The sequence below is a fragment of the Pleurodeles waltl genome, chromosome 7, assembly GCF_031143425.1.
Source record: "Pleurodeles waltl isolate 20211129_DDA chromosome 7, aPleWal1.hap1.20221129, whole genome shotgun sequence".
NCBI lineage: Eukaryota > Metazoa > Chordata > Amphibia > Caudata > Salamandridae > Pleurodeles > Pleurodeles waltl.
This window is the reverse complement of record NC_090446.1, coordinates 315,014,140-315,036,910: the sequence shown is the minus strand read 5'-3', so window position 1 is coordinate 315,036,910 and position 22,771 is coordinate 315,014,140. Positions and strand designations below refer to the sequence as shown.

Genomic DNA, 22,771 nt, shown 5'->3' with positions numbered 1-22,771 from the left:
TGAGTTGCACATATGAGGATTAGTAATAGTAAGAGACTCCTTTTTATACATCAGGTATACGTTTCATTCTATTTTTCCTCGTCCAATTTAGGATTTGACAACATAAACAAGTTATACTGGAAAGGGAATCCGAAATTTTGGGGATACAATTTGACAGGTATAGGGGAATCTGTACTTACCTGATCTATTAACTTTAATAACTAATCTTAATGTCAGGTTTTCATCACTTGCTTATCAGTGGATCCTGTTAACACTCGGTAATAGTACCAGCACTAATTTTGGGCACCTAATGTTAAATATAAGTAGCTGTGCTAAATATGTATGATTAATAATGGATTAACAATAACTTACGTTATTAGTATCCCAACTTTAACAACTTGTCTCACATGATGGCCAATGCACAATCTACTGTAGTCATTCAGAAGATTCCACTTTGGTTGTTTTGTGGAGCACCATATATTATTAACCATGTATAAATCATAAAAACGTAACATGGATTAGTGAGGCAAACATTGTTTATTGTTTACAGCCTGTGAAAGCCTTGAAAAAGTCTTGGGGTAACGACCCCTGACGAAACAGGTGTTGGCTATGGATCTGAAATGACGTGGAATGAACACTTTTGGACACAACAACGGAATAAGAATTGTGGATGTGTGCCTGTTCTTGTATATATTTGCTGTTTTTGTGGGTTCAGGGTGGTTCCCCAACAGTGCACCATCCAATGAATGTATACTGCTTAATATACTGATTTACAGACAGGAAACTATTGAGATTGTGAGCGCCAATACCCAATCAACCACCTTCTTCTCATACATTTACTAAAGTTTGACAAAGGGTTTTAACTGTCTAGTCGTAGTACCAATAAAACTGCACGCCCAGGCTATGCAATGGCAGGCCAGAGACATGTTTAAAGGTGTACCTGTGAGGGTGGCACAAGCAGTGATGCAGGCCCACTAGTAGTCTTTAATTTGCAGGCTCTGGGTATATGTTATAGCATTTTACAAGGGACGTACAAGCAAACCAAATGTGCCAATAGTTTTACATCAATGTTACCATGTTTAGGGGACTGAGAAGCACATTCATTTTAGCACTGGCCAGCAGTGGTAAAATACTCAGGGTCCTAAGGCTAACAAAAAGATTCAGCAAGAAGATTAGGCAAGTGGGCAAAAGGATTGGACAATGCCACTCTAAGGCTGAGATGTATGACAGTGTGTGAGTGGCTGTATAGGTGTGTGACTGGATGCATGAGTGGTTCTATGGGTGTCTGATTGGGTTTCATAGTAATTGTGTGGGTCTGTGAGTGGGTGTGCATGTGGTTTTGTGGGTCTGTAAGTGGGTGTGTTAGTGACTCTGTGGGTCTGTGACTGGGTAGGTTAGTATGTCAGTGTTTATGGTATGTGAGTGAGTGTGTGAGTGAGTGGCTGTATTGGTGTCTGAATGGGTGTGTCAGTGGCTGTATGGGTCTGTGAGATGTTGTGTAAGTGGCTCTGTGGGTCTGTGAGTGGGTGTGTGAGTGTATAAGTGGGTGTGTGAGTGGCTGCATTTATATGTAAATGGGTGTGTGAGTGGCTATATGGGCCCGTGAATGGGTGAGTAATAGTGTGGCCCTATGAGCGGGTGTGTGAGTGGCTGTATGGTTCTCTGTGTGTGTGAGTAGCCATATGGTTGTATGAGTGGGTGTGCGAGTGGCTGTATGGGTCTGTGAGTTGGTGAGGGAATAGCTGTGTGGATCTGTGAGTGGGTATGTGAGTGTGAGTGAGTTTGTGAATGTGTTTCCGAGTAATTGTGTGGATCTGTGAGTAGGTGTGAGAATGGTTAAGTGGGTCTGTGAGTGGGTATGCAAGTGACTGTGTGGGCCTCTGAGTGGATGTATGAGTGTGTCAGTGGACATATGCCTGGGTGTGTGAGTGATTGTACTGGTGTGTGAGGGTGTGTGTGAGTGGCTTTTAGGGTCTGTGAGTAGGTGTAAGAGTGATTGTGTGGAGGTGTGAGTGAGTGTTAGAGTGGGTCTGTGAGTGAGTGTATGTGTTTTTGTCTTATTAGGTCTGGATCTACAGATCCGTCATGGATTTACCCAGGATGCCACACTGAGCGCCTTGATGGATCCGCAGATCACATGTGTGCAAAAAAATGTTTTATCAATTTCTTCCTCATGAGGGGTCCCTTACTGAACCTTGTATCAGACCTATGGAGTCCGGGTACTTCTACCCTCACCCCTTCATTCAATTTGATGTTTTATTTTTGCTACCTGGTACCTAGTCCTGTTATGTACAATGGCGGCCACAACTTTTCTGTCAGGTTGAGGCCAGCCAATCATGGCATTGCTGTTGGCACCTGGATCCGTGGATCTGCCACGTTGGATCCATGTCCCTCGATATACATAAATATTTTTTCTTTAATAACTCTACAACTACTGAATGGATTTACACCAAATTACAAAAAATACTCTTTCTTGACCAAGATCTAGCTTTGCCAAATTTGGTGTAATTCCGTACAACGGTTTGGGCTGTAGTCCTGTAAGTAAGCTATGCTACACTATATTTCACCAATATAGTGTACTACATTGTATTTTTTCATTTTTAGATATTTCTGTTTTTGTATTTATACCTGTAAGTACTACAGTAATGTATAGGTACGAGTGCAATGTTGCATAAACATTTTTTATAAATATATAGAAAAATGTTCATGTATTTTCCTTCCCATTACCACTCTAATAAAGTGTAAATAGTTAGTGATAAAAAGAAAACCTAGTACTTACCTACAGCAGTTAAGGTCCTAACCCAGAACACAGGCAATGTGTGGTGGAAACTACATGGCTGCATTTTACTTTTGTAAACACAGCCATTGGTCAATCTATAGTGCCTTGTGATGGGCATATACAGTGGTATGCTGCAAAGTTACCGTGGAATACTGCTCACAATATATAGCTAAGAGCTTGATTTGGATATTAACGGAGGGGTTACATCGGTACAATGGTGACGGTTATCCCGTCCGCCGAAATCTATATCCCATAGAATATAATGGGATTTAGATTTCAACAGACAAGCTATCCGTCACTGTTGTGATGGAGTAACCTGTCTGCTAATATCTAAATCAGGCTAGAAGTGTATTCTCACTTATAACATTAATAGTACTTAACCAATTTAAACCTAATACCAAAAATTACCTTTCCACCCAATAATATATGTTGCTGCCACATTTCATCTGCATCTGTTCAGCCACATTCACAATACATCTCTTTAAACTAGACTCTACTACTTTACAAGCCACTCCACTCTACGCCACTCCACTATATACCACTACTCTTTATGCCACTCTACTCTACTTTAATTGACTCTGCATGTCGCCACTCTATGCCACTCCACTTATAGCTATTCTAATCTATGCCAGCCAAATCTGTCCATTCCAATGTATGACACTTCACTGTACGCCAATACACTGTTTGTTACTCTACTCAATGCCGCTCCACTGTACACCACTCCACTTTGTTGCCACTCCACTCTATGCCACTCCACTCTACATCACTCCAAGCGAATCTATTCCACTCTTTGCCACTCCACTGTATACAACTCCACTCTTTGCCACTCCACTCTGTACTATTCTGCAGTATGCCACCCCAATCAACACCACTGTACCCTACGCCACTCCACTGTACATCAATGCAATTTACATACTGAAACAGTACCCTGCCAACCATTATACCATAGAATCTACAGTACTCTACACCCCTCTATTCTATGCCACTCAATTGTACGCTACTGCAGTTTCTGCTACTCTATTTACTCCATGCCACTCCATTAAATGCCAAACGATGCTACGCAATTCAGCTCTATTCCAATCCAATTTACTCCACTTGCACTGTTCCCTATTCCACTCTATGCTACTCCACTCTATTCCACTCTACGCCACTCCACTGTACACAACTCCACTCTTTGCCACTCCACTCTACACTGCTCTACTGTATGCCACCCCAATCAACACCACTGTACTGTACGCCACTCCACTGTACACCACTGCACTTTACCCATTGTAAAATAAAAAGGTCATGGCAAACATCGAAACGCCAACACCATCACAATCCATCCATCGCTGCAGGTCCTCAAAGGCTAAAAATACCTCAAGGTCTGTACTCCCGCTAGATCAGAAACCTGCTTGTTTTTGAGCTTGTATCTAATTTACCACTATATATCTTCACATCTGAAACATCACAGACCTTTCAAGTAGTTTGGCTGTGTGAAGCAGCAGGAAAAAGGTGGCAGACGTTTTTAGGCTCTCTTCGCTCATAGATAGGATTTTTAGGAGAAAGGAAACAGTTCAACTTCCCAGTGCTTAATTTGTCAATTAACAAGTGCCAAATACAAAATGTTGCTCAGTACCCTGCTGCTAACAAAGGTTAGGATGCTGAATATCAACGCTGCCTTTTTGATCCACCACTCTACACTTTCTGCTTCTTTATCTCACTCTTGAAGGTTATTTTCCATCCCTGATTTCTCCATTTATCACTGTTTTTTGGTTTTTCTCTTCTTCCTCCATTCCTCCTTTTGTATTTTTTACTTTCTTGATCTGGATTAAAGTCTGATGAGGAAAAATAAATGCCAGTCCCCAAAAATGAGTGTCATTGGGGCCTATGACAACCACCAGCTCAAAATAGGACTGCCACTTCCCAGTTAGCTGGAGCAACCCTCTGCTCAGGGCAACAATTAAATACCACGGTCAGCTGAGGTTGTTGTCCCTTGTTTAGGGAACTGTGCTTTGCATGGATCATTGTGAGACCCTGAAGGCCTCTGCCCTTCATGATCTTGGGGACGTTAAGTGGTCGCTGCTGCAAGAATGATGTCAATGTGGTAGTGTGGCATGGTAACAAAGACAGGCTTGTCATCTCCATTGGGAAAATGATTACTTCCTTTTCTATTAATGATCTCGTGCCTGCTACTAATTGAAAAAAGGCAGATAGTTGAGAGTTCTGTAGATTGGAGACCCTTCAATGCCGCTGCGTTGCAATAAGAAGACATACAATTGCTTTAGTATGTCTTTTTAGCCTGCTATTTCATAAATCGTGCCCTATGTCTCGAAATATTTCTTATTTTCACCTTTAGAAGTGCAAACCTCATGTAACATTTGTATTTAGTACTCTGGTGTAAATTAAGCCATGATATATCCTGAAATACCTATGAAACTGAAAATAAAGAGTCAAGTAAAATAAAGGGGAATGTGGCATGACGTATAGTAGTGGCCGTCTTCTATGCACAGAGCCAGGCTTTCTGAAGCAGGAAAGATGAGGCTAAAACCCTAGTTTGCTCATGCATACACAATGGAGACCAGCAAGTTCAGGCACAACAGTCTCACTCAACGTATCATCTAACGTTTCTTCTTAAGCAGAGTGTTTCTTGTAAGAGCAGCCCTGCTTGAATACATAGTTGCTGTGTCTTGTCCAGCAGCCGCTCGATGACCTAATATGATGGATATGAGGGCATGATCCAATGAGGAATGCTCCTTTCTTTCACTAATGTTCCACCATATTTATATTTATGTGTTGTTTTTCATCCTGCTTCTTCTGCTGGACCAGGTAGTGGGACTGGCACTACGAGGCTCAAGGCATTCTTAAGCTTATTGAAGTTCATTATTGCTGAACTTTTTTTTACTCACACCATTGTATTTAAGAGCTTGTATACTTTAGAGAAGCTCTGAACAGGTGTGGTACCAAAATGTTGCTGTCAGAGTATTAAGACATAAACTTTGCATAATAGATATTGCCTACAAAAATATTTCCCATTGGAGTTGACAAAGGGATGATTTTTTTAAAGTTATTCTTAGGAGTCTATATATATGTTAGACAATATTTCAGAATATAATACATTGATATTTAACCTCTTGACAGTGTGGCATAGGTAACTCAGGGGAGAAAATACTTGAACAGGCATAATTCTGGTTCTGCTTTTCTTGATTATTCCTCTTTTCTCGAAAGGATTTTATCCGGAGCGTCATTAATCTAACCTCTAACAATGATGCCTTTAGTTTAACTTCTAGAGAGTGAAAGATGGGAAGATTTCATTTATTAAACGTCTTCTAATTTAACTGGTATCTGGAAAATCAACCAAACTCTTCGATTTCCTGTTGAATAGTACAGAGTGCCTCCATAGAGGGGAATGCATGCATTGTGACTTTACCATCAAACACCAATATTTTCTTCCTCGAATCCTTAGTTTTACCAGTTTTATGTCGTCATAATGTTTATAGCATATCAGCAGTCCATAAATAAAGCAATATTGCACAACTTCAATAAGCAGCTGATAGATGTAAACAATTTTAGATATTCCTCTATATTACTTTTCTTAATTCAGCAACCATGCAATGAAAGGAAGCATTAGAATTTTAGGAATGCTTATATTTGTATATTTGTATGTGTTTTTTCTGTATCACAAACCTATCCAAAATGCATCTCAGTGCTCTATTGGGTCAAAGACAACCATATAGTAAGCGTGAAGCTGGTTTGATGACTGTGATGTTGTGTTCTTTAATGATGTGCATCCTTATTTCTTTCCTAAATTGGAGCGACCTTTGAGGTGGACCTGAAGAATAAAGGAATGCTGTTAGAGATCCTGGGTCCCTAGATGCTTTGGATATTCTCACACTTCTTGGCCTGAGGTCAGATGATGCTCCAGCTATATGTATGCCAAGAACCACTGGAGATGTGGAGCTTGTCCGCAAAATAAACTGGGTTGCTGGGTTGTTGGTCACGATGTATTTGTAAATGATGCAACTGGTTTTGAAGATGATAAATGATGAAGTGTGAGATAAAGCCAGACTGGTAGTCATGCAAGAGATGATTAGCATTAATATGACCTTGGAGTTGAAAATAGGCTTCCTGCACGAGGAGCTTCCTGATGAATGGTAGCTAAGTGATAGTCTGGTAGATAGTGAGGTCATCAGTGTATAGTGTAGTTTTTTTTAGGAGTGGAAGGGGTTCTGGGAAAATGCAGCATCCCCGGAGAGAACTTTGATGAAGTTTGGGTGTGTGGAGTCCAGAAGGGGAGATAGACCAGAAGGGGGATAGCCCTGAGCATTATTAAAAACATCAGTTGCTGAAGTCCTATTTTTTGGAACAGTGACATGCAAAAAAAAGATGAAGTGACACTGTGCAGACTGTTGGACATGTACTTTTAGGTTTTACATGTTGTGATAGTGAAAAACTACCACTTTTGTTTCACTATTGCAAAGACTACATCTCCTATAGGGCAACATTGGGCTACCTTATTACTTTTAATAAATGTTTTTTGAGTACTTGCAATTTATAACCTGATTTAATGTTAAATTCAGATTTTTTTCTTACAATTCTGAAAATGCCACTTTTAGAAAGTTGGCACTTTCTTGTTGTAACCAGTTAGTGCCTGCAGTTTGTTCCTGGGTCACATGACTAGGTGCAGCTAAGAGTTGGTCTTGGTGTATAACTTCTACACAGTGAGACAAAGGGGAAATAAATGTTTGCAGGATGGGCCATGTCTGAATTGATAAAGGGACAAAGCTGTCAAACAGTCACCTACCACACTTAAACAGCACAAAGACTCTGCCTCAGCACGCTCACATAAGATTTCCCACTAGTCTATTATGCCCTCAGACAAAATGATGCCAGGGCAGGGAGGCAGGAAATTCCAAGAGCAAGCAGAAGACTCTAGAAGCTTCTGCCGCTTTAAAGCTGGTACCAAATACTAATATTGGACCCTCAGACCCAACTCTTCAGTACATATCTGGACCTGTGGAAGACTCAGAAAAAGAACTACTGTGCTACTTTGCTGCAAGAATGACTGCTACATTGTTGCACAGCTGGTGCTTTGCTTCCTTAAAGAGACAAAAAGACCAGCAACTTCAATCCAGGACCATCAGGGTGACTCCAAGGGCTAGTTGGCTTGCCTTCTGATGAGAGCCTCAAGGACAGAAAAGGCTCCAACCACCTTGAACCTTGCACCTGGACTCTCTCTGTTGTGAGTCATGCCCCCCCAAGTGGTGCCACCTCAATTCTGGACCCTTGGATGAAGGTCTGAGGTTGTTCTTCTAGTCGAAACTGTGGTCCCAGAAGAACTGACCCCAACCAAATACTTGGGTCCTCCTCAGGGTGCCATCATCAGACTATCACACCAATGACTGTCTTATTTTTTTAACCTAAAATAGTATTGTAAGAATAGTAAAAAGACCATTGTTATCGAATGATGGCTTCCTGAGGAGACCCCTAAAATCTGGCTGGGGTTGAAACGTCGAAAAAAATATTCCCCAATGGTTGAAGTCTAAAATAAAACCAGGAGGATGGCCATATTCATTTAGGCCCCTTATTTCCAAATCTAAAGGCATAGCCAACCATGGGTTGTTTCAGTGTTGTTTGTTTTTTGGATTACTCTTAGTTAAATGTCTCACTGTACACTGTGTCGTCTGCACGATAGATTCAATTGATTACAATTTGAACCTGATGAGCATAGATATGTATGAAGGTAATAAATAAACGATTGAAACTTACCTGGTCCTGCTTTTCACTGTCCCTTTCTAAATAAGCACATTTCATTTGTGGACAATATATGCGTGATAGCAAATGTGATGAAACACCAAATTAGTTTTTTATTTTCAGCAAAAGTCAGTAATGGAGAGAACTTCTAATCCACATATGAGAACTGTCATCCCAAAAGAGTCCCTCGCGACACCTTGTATTCTTTGAAAATGTTTCAAAAACACAGCCTGACAACCGTTTTTGGTCACAGAACCCAAACTCCCAAAGCTGAAGTTTGTTTTTCTAAACAAACAAAAATGATGGTCCTGAGGTGCAGGGGGAGTTCTCTGGTCCAGTTTAGGGCCTTTCTGCAGTGTCCCTGCCTGAGTACACAGAGCGTCTATTGCAGATATGCGTATGAAAAATAAGTGCCTTTCCTTCACTTCAATAGGGCAGTGCGGTCACTGTTATAAACCAGCAGTCCTCTTGGGCGCAGGCCGCTGAGTCCAGGGTCACCATTGGCGAAGCACGAAGCACAGCGGATTCCTCTTATCTAAGTGGTGCGGGGTAATTGCGGGTTTTGCAGGTACCAAAGGTAATTGGTTTACTGTGTTCCGTTCACGCTGCCAAACCTTAGTTTTTTCAACATTAATGTTTTTCGGTGGGATTATTTTACTCTGTACATTATGCTGATTTCCCTCTGCATATGGTATTTAGCAAAAAAAAATCCCTAAAATAACGGCACTGTATACAGTGATTTCTTCAGCACGTTTGGTCAACAGATGAGCACAATATTTGATTATTTACTACATATTGCTTGCACTAAGAGAAAATAATTGCGAACAGATGATTCCCCTCACTGTAGAACGTTATAGTAATCGATACATCAGGGACAAGTAGCCATTATCAATACTGTGAAGATGAACAGGCACTCGAGTAAACTCATTTGAAGGGAAGTCGCGTCCACAGTGTCATGAGACGCAATACTTTCCGTTATCTGCCTCTTATTGTCACATCCAATGGACAATGTACGACACACAAATAAACAGAGATAGACGTGAAATAGACGTTTCCCGTGTTCGGTTTGCTTAAAGGGGAATTCGATCGGCTAAAAAATACAGCCCTTCATCATTTGGAATATTTGCAAAACAGCAGAGAGTGGAAAAGGCATCTCTCTCTAACCAGATCAGACATGGCATCCTAAATGCAATACTCCTCCAAGCACAGCTTGGAAACGGCAATGTTGACAAAAATACACTGCTGTTGTACGCTGCAATATGGAACAGATGTATTTTCCCTGGCAGCACCAGCTGGACTTGTCATGCCAGTAAATTGCAATTGTGATGTATTGTATTGTAGTGCCCAGTAGTAACGCAGCCTGAGCCGAAGGAACATGAGAAAGAATTGCCAATGAGGCAGAATTCCTGGAGCTGGAGGAAGACGTCTGCATTGCTGTTCAAAATCACAAGCTGGGTTCCATTAGATTCCCCTTAGATCTCAACCCAGTGCCCATCAGTCCGTCAAAAACCTGCTTTTATTTAGCTGAAGCAGTCTCAGAGCCACTCCCTCCCACCAGTGGGCCTCTACTTAAGAGAGAAATCTCTCACTTTCACTGACGTGCTGCTCATGGAAATTCACAGCACCCTGTTTGCTTCATCCTTTTCCCCCAACCAGGTGGGGCGGACGCACTCTATGGTGCTTCGAGTGGGTCTTTTAAAGCAGCCGGGGACAATTTCTTTCTTTGGTGCTCGCATTCAGTCTTCTGCATTCTGTCGATTTTTTGTTTTTACAAGGCCTGGTTTGTCATTGAAAAAGCATGGAATAATGTTTTTTTGGCAACAGGCCTTTAGATACAGTTCTTCTGAATATGTTTAACCTGCTTACACCAAGGGGCAGCATTTCGGAGTTCCAAGGTCCCAGGGCTGCAATATTCTATCTGTGCTAATCCAGTGGCCTATCTAGGGTGCAACCAAGATTGAAAATCGAGCCTCTCAGTTGGACGAATCCACATCCGACCTTCGTTCTACGTTTCTCAGATTTCTCCATTCGACCACTAATGATAGTTACCTGTCCAATCAGGATTTTTAGTTATGCGGCAACTCTGCATGCTGTGTTGCTGCACCTTCAGGGTTTCTGAGGGCATATTTTCCAGAAACAACCCAGTAAATATGTCCCAACGAAAAGCCAGAGATATGGGAATTACGTGCCAAAATTGATGCTCAATTTCTTCGTCAGTTCCCCAAACAATGGGGAGCACCTCAGGATCGTCCATTAATAGAGCTTGTAGATATTATCACATCCTATGATAAAGGCAGCTCTTGGTACAGGGTTGCTGCATTGGAAATCCTGCTTAGGCCTAAATGAGGGCCTTAGGCTGGCATGCATCAGTCGCATAACTCAACATGCCTAGTGGCAGCTGTGGGGTACTTGGTGTGCCGCGGAAAACCAAAAGCATTTTTTGAGACAAGATACCAGAGCACCTGACAACCTGGGCCCATATTACAGATAGAGCGCACTTTCCTTGTTTGCACCGCAGTGCACCTTAAAGCAGGTGTGCCAGGTGCAAACATGGAAAGTGCGCCCTATCAGGAAGAATGCGCTACACCCAGGGCAACGTATTCAAGAGAAATACAGAGCAGCTGTTTGAAAGCAGTCCTATGTTTCACTGTGCAGGCAGCAACCCACCTGCACTTTTAAAAGGGATTAGAGACTCCCTTGCAGGTGGGTGCAGTAAGTGACTGCACCCACCTGCAAAGGGATGTCAGGGGTGTCCATGGGAACCCCTTTTATTCTTTTAGAGGGCTGCATTTAGAAGGAGCACTGAAAGTGAGCCACCTTTTTGTGACACACTTTCAATGCACCTTTTAAAGGTATGTTTGCCTCTGCATCCATGTAAGTAATACAATGTGGGTGCAGAGACAAAGAGTTTCCCTCATTTGCATGGGGCCACAACCCCTACCCAAATGAGGGAATACCTTTTAAAGATAGCATTAGTGCTATATGTGCAACAGGGCTATCTGTATTACAGCAGGGGCCACACAAACATTTGCAGCCCCTTCTGTAATACCAAAGTTTCCGGTGGCACAGAAAGTAGGTGCAAATGCCCTTTGTAATCATGCCCCTGGTACCTTGGCTGCCTTAGAGCACTGGAGTGTATATTACTTATTGTTTCCTCCTTTTTCACACTGCCAGGATGCCCTGCTCACTTTGGGCTTATGTTTTTTTTCTCAGACTGGCTCTGGATGGCCCTGGATGGCCACAATGCCCTGATTGAGCTGATTCCACTGACTAGTTCACTTCTGTCAGGCATGATACTGCGCCTAACAGGGTCCATATTAGAAAGTGCTGCATGAGACCAGTGGGTGTTTCTGCCCACTTCTTCTGCCCCAGGACGTTTTATTATTACAGAAGGGGCCACAGATGCTTCTGCACCTCCTTCTGTAATATAAATTATGTTGTGCCATTTTGCACCTGTGCATTAGTGCATTCTCTCATTTGCTTGGAGATGTTGGCCACGCAAATGGAAGAATAATTTTGCCTCTGAGACTGAGGCCCTCATTACGAGTTTGGCAGTCTTTGGGCAAGATTGCCATGGAAAATTCCGCCACCATCCCGCCAGTGTTGGCTGCACAGTGACCGCCATATTACGAGTTACAAGCACCAAGCTGACGAAACACAGCCATAAATCCAACACCGCCAGTGCCACTGATGGCAAAAGAGCGACTATCCAGCTGCTGGGCCCGCCATGCCATATTGGCCACCATATTTTGAGTCGGAATACAGTACATCGGAACATTCACAGCAGTAAATCATTGGCTGCGCACACCGCGGCGGGCTAGAAAATCACTGCCAATAGAAGGCAACACCAGATTGGACAGTTTGAATACCCCAGACCTGAAACACATACACATACTACACACACCTGTCCACTGCACCATAAAACACACTCACTCTCACCCCCTCCAACCCTTGCAAATACTACCACGACCCAAAGATATACGACCCATGAACAACTGCACATTCACCACTGAATACACAAGGTACACGCACCTCCACAACTTGTCACGACACAAGCTCCCACGTTTCACAGACAATGAGTTGTGGGCCCTGGTGGACAAGATTGTCAGAGTAGAGCCACAACTGATAGGAGCACAAGTCCAGCAAACATCAATGGCCAGGAAAACCAAGCTATGCCAGAGGATCATCAACAGGGTTAATGCAGTCTGCAGCTACCCACGCACAAGGGAGGACATCAGAAAGAGGTGGAATGGCCTCAGGGGGAAGGTCCGTTCCATGGCGTCCAGGCACAACATCTCCCTCAACAAGACTGGCGGTGGACCCCCACCTCCTCCACTTGACTTGACAACCTGAGAGGAGAAGGTCTTTGACATCATGCATTCTAAGGGCCTGACTGGAATCATTGGAGGGATAAATACTGGTAAGGAACCTACACCACACCTGAGCCCTAACCACTCCAGCCCTGCATGCCTACCAAGCACCTACCACTCCCCATCATATCACAAATCACAAGAATGCACCCCCCACTATCACCCCACCTTCCAACTCAGCATTCCACACCACCCCTCTCCCACCATCCACACACCCACCCCGCACAATGCACACAAAACATTCACTATGTCCTCAATTACCACTCCCACAATTCATCACCAGGCATGCCGGATCCGAGTCACACTCACACCTCACAATGGTGCACCTGCATGGACATTCATCCCACAGCCCACCCAGACTGCTAGCCAACACCACCTCACTACTTATGCCAATTACAGCAATGTCAAACAGCAAAGCCACAACTACAGTTGATATGACAAGCATTGCCCAAAGACCATTTACCATACAGTGTCAGCATTGCTGCAAATGTCATTTCCATCCCTGAGTAAAGATTCCACAAACTGCAAGTGGCACACCATGACACTAAAACAACATTGCCACGTATTAACTCTCATCCTTCCCATCCACAGATAACCCTGCTACTGCCATCCAGCAGAGGGGGACAGGGTCAGACAGCCCTCCCCAGATGAAGGCCCCAGTAGATGTCTGGAGGACGACTAATTGCCTGTGCCTTCTGGGGTGACTGGCCAGTCTACCCGCAGCAGCCCCAACCTAGACACCTTGGACTCACCCTCCCGTGTGGCTACAACACCACAGCTAGCCCCTCCTTCCCAAACCTGTGCATCAGAGGCCACTCAATTAGATGTGTGCCCCACAGTACAGGGGCCTGGGTCAAGGGCCCACGCACCAGACAATGAAGGCCTTGGTGCTACTGGGCGTGGGCACACTGTGCCAGAGGCACAGGCACAGGGGGGCAGGGCTAGTGGGAGGGGATCTGTGGTCTAAGGGAGTGGGCAGCAACTACATCAGACTGGCCAGGAGGCCCTCACCCACATCCTGGGTGCATACCACCAAACCCAGGATACCATGGCCCTGATCCTCACTACCCTGCAGGAGACCTAGAGGCTACACAGGGAGAACCATCAGGAGGTCTGGCAGCAGTGGCAGACCCACAATGCTACCATGACCTCCAGAACAGGGGTGTTGATGGAACTTACCTCCATCCTGCATCAGTCTACCTCCCACCAGTAGGCCCCTACCATTAGCCAGATCACATCTGAGCCCTCCACCTCAGCCATAACCAGTGGAAGGTAGGCCCTGCCACAGGACACCGTCACCTTTTCTCCTGTAGCTGAGGAGCACCCACGCAAGTGAGGACGTCCAACCAAACATCCAGCCTCTACTGATGCCAAGACCAAGACCACTGCCAGGAAGTGAGTCACTTCAGAACATACCCCCTTGTGTGTCACAGAGACACCCTGTTGACTGTCCACTGCCATAACTCCATTTTCACATGGCCATCATACTGGACTCCGACTCCCCATAGGTGATCCCACTCACCATGACCGCACTCATCAGCCCTTGCACTTGTATTGTTAAAACAAATACCTTTGAGCACAGTTTCTGTCTACGTCTTTACCTACCATGAGTACAAAATATGCACCCATCACATATGTAATAGGAAGACCATTGACTTACCAATTTATGTGACAGTGCCAGAAGGGGGAGCAATTATTTACACATTCTGTAATAAAGTTAACAGCACCATATCTAAAGTAATGGGTTCACCCTACACCCACATTGAACACACAACCCTGGTAGCAGCCCTGCGCACGGCACACATTGCTACTAGTTACATATCATGGCTTAGACACACACCGGTATGTCTGTGGAAGTATTGTTGTATCGTCTCTGCTCCGGAATCAGCTGCATCCTCGTCATCCTCCTCCTCATCACTCCCTGTGTCTCCTTCACCAGCCACTGGCATACCTGCACCCTCCTCAGCATCCAGTAATGGGATGTGACGTCTGAGAACCAAATTGTATGACATGCAGCACTCTACAATGATCTGGCACACTTTTGCTGGTCTGTACAGTAGGTCCCTCCAATAAGGTGCAGGTACCTGAATCTGGCTTTCAGTACTCCAAAGGTATGTTCTATTACCTGTCTGAACCTTCCATGGGCCTCATTGAAATGGTTTTCTGCTGCTGGAGTCAGGTGCCTGAGAGGTGTCAGTAGCCATGGCAGGCTGGGATAACCAGAGTCTCCTGTGAGCACAGAGGTAATAGGCATATTGAAAACTGTAGGTAAATCTGGAAGGTGGTGTAGAGTGTGCAGTATACAGAGGCATAAGTATGATATAATACATACCAACGAGCCAGGAACGACCCCTTTGCAGTGGTGCCATCAGGCGTGGAATGCTACTGTTCCGCAGTATGTAAGCATCATGCACTGACCCTGGGAAACGGGCAGTAACTTGAGTGATGTAGAGGTCTGCAAGACATACGACCTGAACATTGGTTGAGTAGAAGTTTTTGCGATTCCTAAACACCTGTTCACTCCTCCTGGGTGCACCAGGGCAATGTGGATCCCATCAATAGCCCTGATCACATGTGGCACATGTGCTACAGTTTAGAAGGCTGCTTTCACAGTGGGCAAATGGGGGAACCTGATATAGCTGCCAATATCTTTGAGTAGGGCACATACGACGTTCAAGACGTTACTGAAAATGGGCTGGGGCATTCCGGCAGCCCAGCCCACTGTTATTGGGAAAGACCCTGAGGCAAGGAAGTGGAGGACTGCCAACACCTGTACTGTGGGTGTGCTGCCATTGGGATGACGAATACCAGGCTGCAGAGCTGGCTCCAATGGCCTTACAAGCCCCATGATGGTCTGACGGTTTAGCCGATAGCACTGGATGATGTGTCTCTCTTCAGGGGTGGCAAGATCGATCAGGGGCCTGTAGACAGGAGCATTCCTTACCATCATTCTTCCACCATACCTGGAAATATGAGGGAGTGGCAATCATTATGTGCATAAAGGACTGTGTGGACGCAGTGGAGCTGTGCACAGGTCACTATTTAACACCTTTGACGCACCTCATTAACCCACACTGTACACATTGCAGTAGTAAAATGGCAGCCGCCTGTCCTGCATTCAGAGGACAGATGGAAGTGAGCGAATCCCACCGGCGTAAGACATCATGGTGATAGGCGGTCGCTACTGCTGTGCAACTCCTCATTGGTTAGCATGGTTGCCTATGGGAGACAAGAGCCAATGGCGATCACCGCCGGCACTGAAGGTGATGTCCGCAGCTGCCGTGACCATGATTTCATGTGCTCATGTACACATGACTCCTGGCAATCATGCTGAGAAGACCTCTAATACGTGTGCTGCTGTGTTCTGCCACTGGTAGCCAAGATGCCACATGCTGCAGGGGATAGGGCCCCAGCCTTCTCACAGAAAGAACTTGAGAAGCTTGTGGAGGGTGTCCCATCCCTGTATGCCCAGTTGTATGGGGCACCAAGGCAGCAGGTGAGGGCACTATGATTGTACTGTCTGTGAGTAGTTTGATTGTGGATGGGGGCCTTGGGATGAGGATCAGTGACTTGTGGAAGGACCTGGCTGTTCAGGGGATGTGTTGTGTCCAATGCACTCCCTAACATGCCATGCTACATGACTGTCTCCTTTTTTCCGTGTCATCCATGCAGGTGAGCACTCATCAGAAGAAGGGTATCTGGCATGCCATGGCCAAGCAAGTGCAGACCCTGGGGGTCCATGCCCTGCGGAGCACCCACTGCAGGAAGCGGTAGGAGGACCTGAGACGCGGGGTGAGGTAGACCGGTGAGGCCCAGCTGGGGATGTCATCCCAACTAGGGATGGGTGCCCTTCGGACCCTGGCCCCCCCTTATGTCCTACATTTTGGCGGTGGTGTACCCTGAGGTGGATGGGTACTTGAGAGCAGCACAGCAGCCACAAGAGGATGAGTTCACATTTGTACTTAGGTTATGTGGTGAGTGATAGGTGCAGCCTGTGCAGCCTGTGCAGTGTGTGAAGGCTGTGAAATGTGTGCTAGGTGGCTACTGTTGGACTAGGCTTGGGGCACATAGAGCCCGGATGTGCTAAATACAAGTGCTCATATGCCGTGCAGGATGTGAGATGTGCAGGATGTGAGTTGAGGTTGACTTGATCCATGAGCCAAAGGGGAGGGCCAGGCATGTTTTGAGGGTATGGCTTTCATCCTGTACAGGATACATTGTGTGTCAGCTTGAGTGTAACTTATGTGCATGACTAAGGTGACACGCATGGGCTGTCATTGCAGTGGCATGTGTGTGTGAAGGCATGGCGTGTAATGACATGGCACTAGAGTATGTTGTAGTGACTTGTGTGTGGCTGTTGTGCTGGCATTGACCACTTTCTCCCTGTTTCTCTTCCCCCCACCCTGTCTCTCACTGTCCCAACATCCCTCCCTCTCCTCCTCTGTCTTTAAGTGCAACAGCATCATCTGGCGAAGGAGAAGGGGCACCAGCGAGTGGGGAAGCTGCATCCCACGGTACCGAGGTGACTGAGACCAGCGGAGCCAAGGGGACCAATGGGATGGAGGGCAAGTGGAGCACCACAGGGGGGACAGGAACATCTACACCATCAACTGATTCTTCCTCTGATGGTGACTCCATGGTGGTGGCGGAACCTTCAGGCCCTGTGCCTGTGCACCATCCCTGTCTGCCACCCCTCGTACCAGCACCACTCTCCCTGTAGCTCTCCATCCAGTACCCAGTTGCCCGTGCCCACTCACCCAGGAGGGTGGGCATCTCCTTCTTCCCAGGCACCTCTGCCCCTGCCCCAGTCAGCCCTGCTGCCCTCAATGAGGAGGCTATTGCCCTCCTGAGGTCCATCTCTTTTGGGCAGGCAACCATTGTGAATGCCATTCAGGGACTGGAATGCCAGATGCAACAGTTCAATGCCTTCCTGGAAGGCATTCACAGTACCCTCTCTGCCCTTCAGTAATCGTTTCAGGCTCAGGCCTCATCATGGACAGCATCCAGTGTTCCATCTTCTTCCATCTCCCTCCAACTACCTGTTCCCACTCCCACATCCCTCTCCCATTTCCCATCCAAAGCACACTTTCATGCCAGCATGAATCCTCTTCAACAGACCCACAGCATAAGGACATTCACATGCACCACAAACGCCACCACTGTCAAGCACACACCCACCATTCAGACACACACACAACAACATCCACCACCTATCCTGACTTCCCCACCGCCTCCCCCTCACAGTCACATCGCCACTTACACCTGCACACACCACATCATCAGTCCCAGGACCAGGCACATGTGCTGTCACTGTCACTGCCGCTGTCACCACAACAGCAGACCCCAATACAAGCACCCCATAAACCACATCTGCACGCACCACAACAGTCAACACAACCACATGCAGCACATTCACCCTACCTACACACACCACTCCAACATTCACTCACACATCCCCCAGCCATCTCCCTGTGTCTCCTCCACTCCTGCTCCCACTACACCTTTATGCCCACATTCATCCACCCAACACACACCCAGCACACACATATCATACACCCACGCACCAGCACCCAAACCACATCCACGTACACACCTGTCAACCATCCCCTCTCCCTCCACTCTCAAACGCCTTACCCATGACCTACCCGCTGCACCTAAGAAAAGATTCCTGCATGAGTTTTCCCTGTTCTCGTCCCCTGGTCCAGTTCCTGTTCCCCCCAAACGCCCTGCTACCCTTCCCAGTGCCCTGCCTTTCACCTCCCTGTCCTTCTCTGGGCTCGGCCATGCCCCGCAGTCAGCAGTCTGCACTGCTGCCACAACAGGCACACCTGCCCCTCACACCTCCTGCCCTGATGGCACTCCATCTGGGTCTGCTGCTGTTGTGGCCTCCACCGCCATGCCACCTAAGAAGGCAGGAAAGAGGGGCACGGCTCAGGCCCCCCCCCCCCCGAAAGCAGGACAGTAAGGGGGGAAGCCTAATAAGAAGAGGAAGGACCCCGCATACAAACCCTGATCACCCTCTACCCCCTCCTCCCTGAGGTGCCTGCATGCCCCATTGATGCCCCTGCCCTGTGGAGGTTTGCAGATTGCAGTCAGGAGTCAAGTTTGGCAGTCCTCACATGCCCAGTGTGCCCGGGACATTTGGACACTGATGCACTGGCCCTTGTAGCATTTTGTACACAGTTTTTGTCATGACATATTTGTTATTTCCAATAACATTTTTCTACAATGGCACCATTGGTGTCAATGCTACATTGCTTGTTCTGGCTTTCCTTGTACATGTATGTATGATGACTGTGCATTTGTGCGTGTGTGTGTACTAATGTCCTTCCCTCTAGTGTGTGCTAGGCTGGGGTACTTACGGCAGGTGTCTATGTTGGTGTCTCTGATCTTGGATGTCTATGGGCAGCAGGAGCATTGGAAAGACTTGCAATTCATGTGACATGGCTCCTACGGACGTGCCTGTGTTCCAGAAGGTGAATGCTTCTTTTTATGTTGTTTGTTTCCGCCATGGTTTTCACAGCAGTTGCACCGCCCCGGAAGTTCTGGCGGTGTGCAAGCTCCTAATACAGTGTGTGGAAACTGTCTGACTGCCGGCCTGAAGAGGCCTTCTGCTGGCAACAGCAGTCCATCCACAATGGCAGCCCGGATGGAAACTTGACTGTGTCCTGCAGGTGCCTTCCCAGTACTCGTAATATGATGGTCTATGCCGCCGGGCCTGCAGCAGTGCGACCACCATCTTTACCGCAGCGGTCCACTGACTGCCAAACTCGTAATGAGGGTCTGAGTCCTATTACTGATGGGGTAACACTTTGTCAGGAGACGTTCTGATTGTAAACCTCCTAGAAAATTACAAATATTCAGTTGGTTGGCCAGATGTCTGCACTTAGATCCATCAACCTTCCTGAGGCACTAATCAAGAACAGACATACTGCAGGACCTTCCTAAAAACATGCTCACCTTTACAACAGAAACTGCTGATCCTTAAACTGTCTCTTAGTGGCAATGCTCAAGAAGTACTCAGCAGGTCTTTGGTAACATGCACCTCATGGAAACTCAAAGGTAGCCTGCTTCTCCCCCTCTCATTTGATCACCAGCCATCAGCCACAGGAGTGCAGTAAATATGCTTGCATTGTTAGGAGAAGCAATAGCCTTCTTGTACCTCGCTAAGCCAGAAACCATCCACAATGGATTTCACTAGTTTCAGCACTCTGGCTCTTATCATTCACAGAGTTTTGCTAACATACATGTGCGTCACATCCACTCAACACACACACACACAACAAACATACATGATATCAGTGCAAGAGTCTGGGAAGTGCAACCTTACATGAGTGAGTTCAGAAGACCACTCTCACCTCATAGATGTAAAAATGTCAAATCAAGAATGATTCCTAACACTGGGTATGCTGCCAACTCTGTTTTATGCAACTAACACCAGGAGGTGGACACTGTGCAGGATCCAGGGACCACACATTGGTTTCCCGGAGAAAAAACTAGATCACCTAGTGCTCTAATTTTTAAGTTAGCTTGGTCAAGCAGTTAGACCAATCTTGGAAAAGTGCAAAACATTTGTTGTACTCACACTATCAATCATGCAGCTCACACTTTCGAAGGAATAACTCTCGACCAATTTATAAAAATACTTCAGATTTTTATGTAATCTTATCGAGCAAGATTATAAAAATTTGTTAAGTACATGTTGAGATATGGATTTTTGAAGTTTAAGAAAAATAATATTTTTGTGCGTAATTACGCACCATGGGAATCAATGGAAAGTCACCTTTAAAAAATACATATAAAATCACTCAGTTTCTTTATCAAGTTCTTCTCCAGCAGGTTGGTTGAGGTCTTCGGTGGGCACACTGTGCCAGCTGGAGAAGTTCAGGTGGCTCCTGGTTCCGGCGGGAGCAGCAATGGAAAGTCTTTGGAGCTGGTGCAGGGCACTGTGAGGGACCACTTGGAAAAGCACTGCACAGATAAGTTTAGAGGTGGTGCTTTGGGGTCCACTTGGAGTATCAATGTTGCAAGGGGTTCAGGACCCTTAGGGCACAGCAGGTTCCTTGTTGCAGGGCAGAGGGCGGATGGGTGCAGAGCGAATCAGTCAGCCAGGAGCTGTGTGCAAAGATGCCTTTTGGATCTGGAGGTAAGTCACTTCAAGTGTAGTTTGCAGGTCAAAGGGGGCACTCTGGCAGGAGGTCTGGGGTGTTCCTAAAGTCTCTTAACTGAGGCCTCCTCCTGGTCCTTTTTCAGCCCCGGGCTGGTTTTCCTGGTGTCCGATGTCAGCTGACCAGTACCCAGCGTATTGGTACAGTTCAACCACTGAAGAGCTCGGTGCCACCAAGCTTGGCATACTTTCAGGGTTTGTCCTCATGGTCATTGAAGTGTTATTGTGTGTGGCTACAGTTTCCAGTTCAGGAGTTAGCAACCATTCAGTGAAGTGACCCTCACTATGTTGCTGGTTTCTCCTTTGTTGCAGAGTCGGACCTCCACTGCAGAGGGAGTTCATGGGCAATTAGCAAAGCCTCGTCCCTTTCACAGAGCCACTAGTCTTGCTCCATAATTTTGTCTGAACTCTCAGACTAGACAGTCCACGGGTGGTACCTACTGTTCACTGTGGCAAAGATCTGTGTCCTATACCACTGGAGAGCACCACAAAGACTGACACATCATGAATAGCTTATCATAATGTACAAAACAGCCACATTCAAGTGTTTAATTTACAGATTACAAGACAAGGCCGACATCTCCCTCATATTTGGGAACCTTTCCTAACTGATGGGACCCCCCACTGTGAATTGAGTGTTGCCATATGTTATCGCAAAGGGAACTACCGGATGTTTTGGCTTCTTTCCAAACCTATCCTCCTCACTCCCCTCATCTGCCCTCGCCCCTTACTCTCTGGCCCCTTCACCACAGTTTATTGGTCACTGTTTGTGAGGGCTGGCTCAACTGGCTCCTGGCTATTGGTCGTCTCTGTTCATCCGCTATTTATCTTTTAAAGAGGGGGTGCTACTGCAGTCTTTGATGAGATATTACCCTGTGTCAAACTGCCCCAATTATGATTAGGGTTCAATTTTGGTTTCACTGATGCTCCTTTTTGTTTCTTGTGTTTCATAGTTTAATGAGAAAGCTGTGCCTTCCTTTTCTACTTCTATGTGCTGTACCAAGTTTTGTGTCCTGCATTGTTGTACCACTGCAGATGGTCGTAACAGTCTATTTGTTTGCCTTGTAAACTGGTGGGTAAAATTGAACATATTGTATTATTTTTCTACTATTGTATTTGTTTATTTTTTAATTGTATGAGTTTTGGGATTTGTAGGGGAAACATGTGTAAAGTGCGCCTGCACATAATCAATGCCTATGTCATTAATTCATATAATGGACCATAGACATCCGGTGAACTCCTAGAGGAGGGGGAGGGCACTCAAACTGTATTGCTTCACTGACAATTGTAGATGAGATTACAATCCTATAACTGTATACCAATCTGAACAGTGTAGTATCCTGTTTTGCTGTGAGATTAAAGCACTTTCTTTTCAGGTGCGTGGTCTGGCCATGAGCGAAGATGGCCACTTGGTGATCAAGCTCCTAATGCCAGTGTGAAGAGACTGTAGCCTCCAATTACCTCCTTGAAGGAGACTGGAATGTGGCCTGCAATGCAGTGCTCAATTGCACTGGGACTCTAGACCTTAGCAACAATGCTGACAGGGCTCTCCTAGGAGACATTCTGACGGATCACGGTCCGGCGGACCATTAGCATCTCTCCCATCCGGAAGACCCTTAATATACCTTCTTGTCACCGGTCAACAGAGCTCAATCTGGTCAGACTACTTTCTGGCCTCCCACTGGACAGTAGCCTTTGAAAGGAAGTCCCGGATCATAGAGGCTGCTCTCTCAGACCATTCCC

At 46.0% G+C, this 22,771-nt stretch overlaps 1 long non-coding RNA gene across 2 annotated transcripts in view; it reads left to right on the top strand.

The window, feature by feature from the left end:
- The window catches only part of LOC138304060 (uncharacterized), a 775,383-nt gene that overhangs the window by 361 nt on the left and 752,251 nt on the right, over nt 1-22,771 (top strand). Inside the window, exon 3 of one of the 2 annotated variants that reach the window (XR_011205491.1) lies at nt 530-8,475. The exons of the other annotated variant lie outside the window; for it this stretch is intronic. This is a non-coding gene — a long non-coding RNA (uncharacterized lncRNA). Of the gene's footprint in view, nt 1-529; nt 8,476-22,771 lie in introns of those variants that run through there. 2 annotated transcript variants of the gene reach the window in all.